Here is a 9,181-nt window from a genome sequence, read left to right as displayed (position 1 = left end):
TCATTGTCACCCAAAGTCCATGGGGTGGTGTACATTCTGTGGGTTTGTGCAAATGTGTGATGTGAACATGCTAGTCAGCTGTTGCAGTGTCCTACGGGAGAGTTCCACTGCCCCCACAGTGCTCTCTGCTCTACCTCTTCTTTCATCCTTCTCACGACTCCTAGGTGTAGATCCCTACATTGGAGATCCCTAGGTAGGAGATCGCTACCTTGGAACATACTGCATATAAGGATCTTGGAGTATGGACCTCAGTGGTGGTCAAATTTTAATTAAATTTTTTTTAAACCAACAGGGCCCTTTGATCAAAGAAGCCTCATTAAGTGGAGCTGAGTGAAGAAAGGCCACGTGGGCGGAAGGTGGCACCTGAAGAAGGACGGGGTCCGGTGCTTCGCTGTCGCCCTGGTGTCCAGCTCCGGTCCGCCGTTGCCTTGCTGCAGCCTGTGAGACTCTCTGCAGTCCCCAGAATTCCGAAGAACTGCATGGTAAGCAATTCTGGAGCCGGGAGGAAGGGCTGGTCGTTCCCAGATGCAGCGACCTCAAACTCTCATGCTTTTTGTACCTGGTGTCTGCTTTTCAGTAGTTTTTTCATTTTGTTTTGTCTGACGTGTTTTGGTCCCTTTCCTTGGGGCCAGGCTGCCAGCTTTGATGTCATGTGCTGTCAGGCGCCTGCTAGTGGCATCTCCTCACCTGTCTCCCAGTTTGCTGCTCTGATTTGCTGTAAACCTGCTTGGGGAACCTAAGTCGCAAATAGTTGCAAGTGGGTCCTGTGTGATCTTTTCTGTACAGACTTGGCAACATCCATTTTGGCAGGTCCAGCTCTTTTTGGCTTGTTGGTAGTTCTCAGTTGAGTTTTGTGCAGATGGAACTGCTGGATAGTCAAATTTTATACAGTGATCACCTCATTTCTGTTGGGGTCCATTTATCTTCTTGCCTTTCCCCCCTTTATGACTGCTTCTGGAATTATGTAGAAAGTATAAATTGTGGCCTCAGAAATATCTGTCCCCAGCTCTGTTGGGTGAATCATAGCATTTCATGCTGATTAGGAAGAATGTGATGTCATAATTTTGATTCCTAATTAGATGCTAATATGTTGAGATGGTTGAGGCTGGTTTGTTGTTGTTTTTTTTTGTTTTTTTTTTTTTTTGCTTTTTATGTGAACACTTACCCTCTTTTTCCCTTCTTTGACTCTGATGATTTTTTTAAATTGTTTTACTTTTTCTTTCTTTTCTTTTCTTATTTTTTTTTCTTGGTACCTAGTAACTTCTACGGTGGGGCATATAGGAGGGATAAGTCGAAGTGTACCCAAATACTTCTGTTACTAATAAAAAATAGCATCTTTGCATTAAGTTTACAGTGTTCGAACTGCTTTGGCACACATCCTCTCAGTATGAAAAGTAGTGATTTTTCTTTCAGTTTTGCAGAGGAGGAAATAGGATAAAAATGATTGATTACTTAAAGGTCACATTTAGTGAGGAAGCCAGCATTCAGATTCAAGTCTTCTTCCTCCACATCCTTCCTCCAAATATTCATTATATCATGTTGCATCTTGTTCCTGGAGGCACTGGTTACATTGTGGGACCTTCCATTTCTGGAATGGTGTATAGCACCTCCAAGCATATGCTGATGACAGTGTAAAGAATAGAATGTGGAATGGTACAGACTTAAACTGTAATCTTCCCAAGATTGTTTTGACATTCTCTTACAACAGTCTTCTGAGTTGCTTACCATTAAAATATTCAGTCATGTTGTTACTATTCAGAATACCACGTGGAAAAAAATGTGTAACATTTTACATCTACCTTAAAAGTGGCCCAAACGATTAGGTGTGTTTGTTAGATCCCCGCTTTGCTGCTCTGTTGCCTCTCCTTCCCTTTCACTACATTTGGCATCACTAAAATATCAAACAGGCAATAGAATAATAATTCTGTCTCCAGAAGTGATACCGAGAAACAGTAAAAAATGTTGTCTCATCTCTTTATTAAAACACACACACACACACACACACACACACACACACACACACACCCCAATTCTATGGGAACCTGGGTAGCTCAGTCGGTTGCACCTCTGGCTTCGGCTCAGGTCCTGATCTTACAGTTTGGTTCATGAGTCCAAGCCCTGTGTTGCGCTCTGTGCCTGCTTCAGATTCTGGGTCTTTCTCTCTGCCCCTCCCCCACTCCTGCTGTCTCTCCCCCACTCCTGCTCTGTCTCTCTCACTCTCTCTCAAAAATAAAGAAACATTTAAAAAATGTACAAAATTAAATAAACAGTTCTAGGGGTGCCTTGGTGGCTCAGTTAAGCTCCCGACTCTTGATTTCGGCTCAGGTCATGATCTCACAGTCATGAGTTCAAGCCCCTTGTCAGGCTCTGTGTAGATGGTACTGAGCCTGCTTGGATTCTCTTTCTCACCTTCTCTCTCTCTGCCCCTCCCCTGCTCGCTCTCTTTCTTTCTCTCTCAAAATAAATAGATAAATAAACTTAAGAAAAATAAAAAAAATAATTCTAAATCTCCACTGAAACTTAAGAAATGGTATCCAATCAACATTGACATTCTAGCTGAAGAATCAAACTAGATGAGTGTTCAGGAGGACCGTATCCCAAGGATTTAAGTGAATGTAAATCAGGTCTATCCCAGTGGCTTATTAAATATAAATTCCAGTGACACCAGTTCACCTCATCACCTCCTGTCATGAACAAGGGCTGCCTGTTATAACCCTGTCTTGGTGTAGGCAAAATATATCACTTTTTATGAGGGCCTTTTGTGAAATTCAGTATTAGTATAAAAAGAAATGAAGCTGTTTTGGAAGTTCTATTTTGAAATGAGATTGTGTGTGTACTTTATGCACTGTGATATATTTGTGGGATTTATTGGATGAGACTCAGGCAGTCGTTATGTAGTGACTCTGGGCCACAGTTTTCCCCAATCTGCAAATGATGACAAAGATTAACTTCAAATATTCTTGTACTTAGTTGTGTATTATAGGGTAAATTTATTAACCCAAAAACATTTTCAGGCAGTAGATTCTATTACATTCCTATTAAGGAGGGGTCATAAAGTCAGTTTTATGAAAGAGTGAATTTCAAATTCTGTGGACCTTCTAATGGATTTGAAAACACAAAGATTCTGAGTATTAGTAGCTTTTAATACAACTATGAGATGTGGGGTGTGCCTGAGTGGCTTAGTCAGTTGAGTGTCTAACTCTTGATCTTGGCTCAGGTCATGATCTCATGGGCTCATGCTGACAGCATGAAGCCTGCTTGAGATTCTCTCTCTCTCTCTCTCTCTCTCTCTCTCTCTCTCAAAAATAAATAAATATATATACACATATAGAATAGATACCAGATGTGTTAGTGCATGAAAAGATTTCTATTTTTACTTTCTTTCAGAATGCTCACAGTTGTTGAATCTATAGATGTTTTCTGAATGTAATTATTTGTTTTGACTGAAGGAATTTTATAGTTTGTATTGTAGAAATAACTGATTCCAAGAAAATTAAGCTCAATAATATTGATCGATAGTGTGTAAAATTGCTATTGGTTGGTTCTGGGATAGAAAATAGATCTCATTTAAAAAATAATCTTTATGGACATTATTCTGTATTTTCAGCTTTTTCTTAGCATGGAAACAAATGATATTTTTAAAACAGAACTTCCTTTCTCCCCTAAACTACGACCATCAGAGAAAATTGATATGTTTACATGAATCAGCATTAAGTGGAAGAAAGGATCTGAAAGGCAGGCAGAATGCCATGGATGGCCCAAAACTATGCTTGTCCTTCACTGAGTTTGGGTTGTTGAAAGGTGATCATCCTATATACTTGGGTCTGTGGTGTATGTGTGAGGTCCTAACATTTTATATTATCAGGGATTCTAATTCCCTTCAAGACTTGCATGTACTAGTGGCACATTATTTTCCACCTCAAAATTAGATGAAAACCTAAAATTTTGTTAGAGGGAGACCTTATTTGTAAAAATCCCTTGAAGGTGGTGATGAAGCAAATTATTATAACATCTGGAGTGAGATTTTTCCACTTTATTTTACTGTGGTACAATACATAAAAGGGACCATTTAAGCCATTTTTAAGTGTACAGTTCCATCGTATTAAGTTCATCACATGGTTGTGCAACTATCACTACCACCCTTCTCCAGAACTTTTTCACCCCCCAAACTGTAACTGTGTCCCCATTCGGCAGAACTTCATGCCCTTTCCCCCAGTTTCTGCTAACTTCTGTTCTACATTCTGTCTTTACGAATTTGCCTATACTAGTTACTTCATATAAGTGGAATCAAACAAAATTTCTTATTTTTTAAGTTTAGAAATAAACTTACTTTGAGAGAGAAAGATAGCATGTTCATGGGCACAAGTGGAGGAGGGGCAGAGAGAGAGGGAGGCAGAGAATCCCAAGCAGGCCCTGCCTGCCAGCACATAGCCTGGCCTGGGGTCAAACCCATGAAGCTTGAGATCATGACCCAAGCCAAAATCGGGAGCCGGACACTTAACCAACTGAGCCACCGAGGTGCCCCCAGATTTGCTCTTCTGTGTCTAGCACATTTCATCAGCATAACATCTTCAGGCTTCTTTCCATGTTGTAGCATGTATCAGAATTTCTTTCCTTTTTAAGACTGAATACTATTCCATTGTGCATATATACCACTTTTTTTGTCTTTTTTTTTTTTTTTTGGTCCAGTCGTGTGTTGATGGACACTTAGGTGGTTTTTCTCCTTTTGGCTGGTATGAATAATACTATTGTGAATACTGGTGTACAAGTATCTGAGTACCTGTTTTCAGTTCTTTTGTATGTACATCTAGGAGTGCAGTTACTGGGTCATTTGGGAATTCTACATTTAATTTTTGAAGAGCCACCAAACTGAACCACTTTATAGTCTCACCAGTGATGCACAAAGATTCTACTTTTTCCACATCCTTGCCAACGCTTGTAGGGTTTTTTTTGTTGATAATAGCTATCCTAATGAGCGTGAAGTGGTATCTCATTGTGGTTTTGATTTGCATTCCCTGATGACTACTGATGTTACGATGTTACCACGCAGTCATATGCTTGTTAACCATTTATATATCTTCTTTGGAGAAATGTCTTATTCAAGAGCTTTGTCCCCTTGCGAGTAGTATTGTTTCTTCTTTTGGTTGTTGACTTATAGGAGTTCTTTATCTAGTCAGGGTATGAATCATTTCTCAGGTACATGATTTACACAGAATGTTGTTTTTAAGGGAAAATTTCTAGAACTAGAAAATCTTCTGTATGTGTTTTCCACCTACTTCTGTATGTGATTTTTCACACTTAAGAGTTGATTCTGTGGAATTTCATAACATTTGGTCATCTAAATAAAGTAAATCACATATTTTTTAAAAAAGTCTTTTGTTCTTTTTTTTTTTTAAAAATGTTTTATTTATTTCTAGGAGAGAGAGAGAGAGACAGCGTGAGCAGGGGAGGGTCAGAGAGAGAGGGAGTCACAGACTGAAACAGGCTCCAGTCTCTGAGCTGGCAGTCAGCACAGAGCCCGACGCGGGGCTCGAACCCACGAACCGCGAGATCATGACCTAAGTGAAAGTCGGACGCTTAACCGACTAAGCCACCCAGGCGCCCCAAAAGTCTTTTGTTCTTAAAACCCACTAGTCTTACAGGCACATTGATTTTGAACAAATCATTGTTAGATTTGAGGATATTTAGCCAGCATGAGAGATAACGGTTCAGTGTATGATAGAACTTTCAGTGACATAGCATTTCAACTGCAAACCAAGTTAGAAGGGACATTTAGCTTTTGTAGGTTTTGAAATTTGGATCACTGAAGAAAATTAGCTGCCATCGCTTCGAGTCTGTTTTTTCAGCATCCTCGACATTTAAAAGTTTTCATTGGAATTAAGAGAGTTGTAAAGCACCTAAATTAGAAATAGGAATTTTTAAGACTTGGTTCCAGTTCTGCTTTTGTCATATTGATATATTGATAGTGTTGAAAATCCAGCAGCAACTAAACCAAAAGCGAAGACATTTAAAAAAGTGTAAGACCCAGGCGCCCGGGTGGATCAGTCAGGTCAGCATCCAACTTTGGCTCAGGTCATGATCTCACAGTTTGAAAGTTCGAGACCCATGTTGGGCTCTGTGCTGACAGCTCAGAGCTTGGCGCCTGCTTCTGATTCTGTGTCTCCCTCCCTACCTCCCCCCACCCTTCTCCTGCTCAAGCTCTGTCTCTCTCTTTCTCAAAAAGAAACATTAAAAAAAAATTTAAAAAGTGTAATAAGACCTTTTGAACAGAAAAAGGATGAGAAATATTTTTAGTCTCACGTATATGTGAAATCTAAAACAAAACAGTGACACACTGGGTGGCACAGTCAGTTAATTGTGCGACTCTTGATGTTGACTCAGGTCATGATCTCAGGGTTCTTGAGATAGAGCCCACTTCAGGCTCTGTGCTGACAGCGTGGAGCCCACTGGGGATTCCCTCTCTCCCTGTCTCTCTCTCTGCCCCTCTCCCACTTGTGCTCAAGATCCCTCTCAAAATAAATAAAAAAATTAAAAGACAAAACAAAATAACAGAAACAAAACCAAGTTCATAGATACACAGAATAGATAGGTGGTTGCCAGAGGTTGAGGACTGGGTGTGGGCAAAATGCGTGAAGAGTGTCAAAAGGTGTACGAACTTCCAGTTATAAAATAAACAAATCATGGATTGTAATGTACACCGTGGTGCCATAGTTAATAATACTGTATTGTATATTTGAATGTTGCTACAAGAGTGATCTTAAAAGTTTACGTCACAAGATAAAAATGGTGACAGATGTTAACTGGACGTGTTGTGATCATTGTATAGTGTATACAAATATTGAATTATTATGCTGTACATCTGAAACCAATGTAATGTTTTATGTCAATTTTATCTCAACCAGAGGAGATTTTTAGGAAGAATAGATTAGAGAGAAAGAATAGGATTAGAAGGGAATGACCAGGAGTGAATTTTAAGAAATGAAAGTCTAGGCAGAGTTTCTCACCTACTGGCACTTGGGGCTGAATGATAGTTTTTTTTAAGTTTCATTTATTTATTCTGAGAGAGAAAGAGTGAGAGCATGAGTGGAGTAGGGGCAGAGAGAGAGGGAAAGAAAGAGAATCCTAAGCAGGCTCTGCGCTTTTAGCTCTGTGAGCACACAGCCCTTCATGGGGCTGGAACCCATGAACTGTGAAATCATGACCTGAGCTGAAACCCAGAGTCACACACTTAACTGACTGAGACACCCAGGGGCCGAAATAAGTCTTTGCTGTGCACACTGTTCTCGGAGTTGTGGGATGTTTAGCAGCATCCTTGGCTTCTATGAACCGGATGCCACTGGGGCTTACTCCCACCAGCCCACTTCTGGCAACTGAAAATGTCTCCAGACATTGCTAGATGACCTGTGGGGAGCTAGGTCATCCCCTCTGCCCTCACTGAGGACCTCTGGTCTAGGGTGATGAGAGCCTGAGCTGTGTTCTGACAGCAGAATGGTCATGAAAAGGTGGTGTGTGTGTGTGTGTATGTGTGTGTGTGTGTGTGTGTGTGTGTGTGAAATTTTCAGTAGAGGAGAGGAAGAAAATTTCTGATAGTTAAAATTTATTGAGCATCTACTATTTCCCCAGACACCAGCACTAGGTGACATAGTCGTTTAACATAATTACTAATAAATATCTGTTAGATGCCAATTTTATGTGAAAGATTGGAGCTACAGAGATGAACAAGACAGCCACATCCTTAAAGACTTTGCTATTTAATAGAGGAGAGACATATATACAAACAAATTATCCAAACTGAAAATAGTAATGTGTATAAGGTACTGCTTGAGAAGATAATTCTATCTCCAATACCTGAGCCAGATTTGAAGGATAAATAGCAATTTCGCCTCCTGTGGTGGGTTTTGCAGGGAGGGTGGTGAACAGCCCATGGTCTTTTTGATCGTAAGACGAAGACCAAATTCATGCAAAGCTCTCTCCAGGCTCTCACCTCTGTCCAGGGAATAAAACTCCCAGACCGTAATTCTACCTAGGACGACTACACGGGGCAATTGTGCATTTTTCCTGAGGTTGCAGTAGAGCAGTTAGTACCCGGCAAATCCCAGAGCTCTGTGATTTTAGTGCTAGTTTATATATTTCACATATCGTGTTAAGACTTCATCAGTCCACGAGGATAAGGAGATGAATATCTCACTCCCGTAATAAGTTAAACTCTGCCAAATTATATCGTTAACACTTCGTTGATTTTGAAAAATTAAATAAGAGGCATATTTGCATCCTGTGATTAACAGTTTCCTTATTAACCAGTAGGTGTACTGTAATGGAACCTGGAAACAGATGGAAACATATGGCTTTATTTGTGGAGTGGCAATATATTGCTTAATCTCACGGGAGCAGTATTTGCTATTATGTAAGAAAAATACAATTATTCCCAGTGGCAGTTTATAATACGTATTCAACAGGAGCAATACTCTTCATCCTTCCGTAAGTATTTACATTTTTAACATCTTGCAAATTGAAAAAGAAAGTAATGAACACGGAAGAAAATTTGCCGATGGGTTTATCTTAAACTGCCCTACGTGTATGTACTTTAGCTCTGCTGTTTCTTCACTGGCTTCTGTCCCACTAGAAACAATGACTTGCTGATGTCACTACCCAGTTATTTAATTTGACTAAATGTGATAGATGTATTTATTTAAGATTTTGTTCAGAATTTTTTTTAAAAGGTCAGTATGGTACTTTTACATGGCAGAGAATGTTGTGTGATATGATTGTAAAATTAATTAACTTATCAAGAATAATTATTTATGTACTAAAAGCCATAGACACTCTTGAGATAAGATGCAAAAGCTGTTTGCCCTTTCAGTTCTCAGAAAACAATTCATGGTTATTCATTCTGTTTCATCTTATCTGATGTTTTGTTTTTGAAAAATATAAAATGTTCAGCGTGGTAGTAACAAAATGATTTTTAGTCTTAGTACATTTGAATTACTAAAGACTGACTCACGCACTAGAATGGCTGCCGCTGCACATGCCCTCCTGCCAATATAGTTTTGAAAGGGTCCCTTGGCACTGGAGCCTGAGACCTTAAATTGCCCCTCCTTCCTGCTATTTCAACTCTTCTTTGACAGGAATTGCTCAGCCATAGTTTTCCTTTCCTCTCCTCCTCCCACCCCCATTATTTCCT

The 9,181-nt window shown here is 39.8% G+C and overlaps 1 protein-coding gene across 2 annotated transcripts in view; it reads left to right on the top strand.

Moving 5' to 3' along the window:
- The first annotated feature begins 297 nt into the window (after positions 1-297).
- Positions 298-9,181, top strand: part of SMAD9 (SMAD family member 9) — a 67,225-nt gene continuing 58,341 nt past the window's right edge. For both annotated transcript variants that reach the window (XM_077752552.1, XM_077752549.1), the window contains exon 1: positions 298-482. The gene's annotated coding sequence lies outside the window, so the exon portion shown is untranslated. The remainder of the gene's footprint in view (positions 483-9,181) is intronic.

Source organism: Crocuta crocuta, unplaced genomic scaffold (assembly GCF_008692635.1).
Source record: "Crocuta crocuta isolate KB4526 unplaced genomic scaffold, BGI_CrCroc_1.0 scaffold190, whole genome shotgun sequence".
Classification (NCBI taxonomy): domain Eukaryota; kingdom Metazoa; phylum Chordata; class Mammalia; order Carnivora; family Hyaenidae; genus Crocuta; species Crocuta crocuta.
This window is presented reverse-complemented; position numbering and strand designations above follow the sequence as displayed.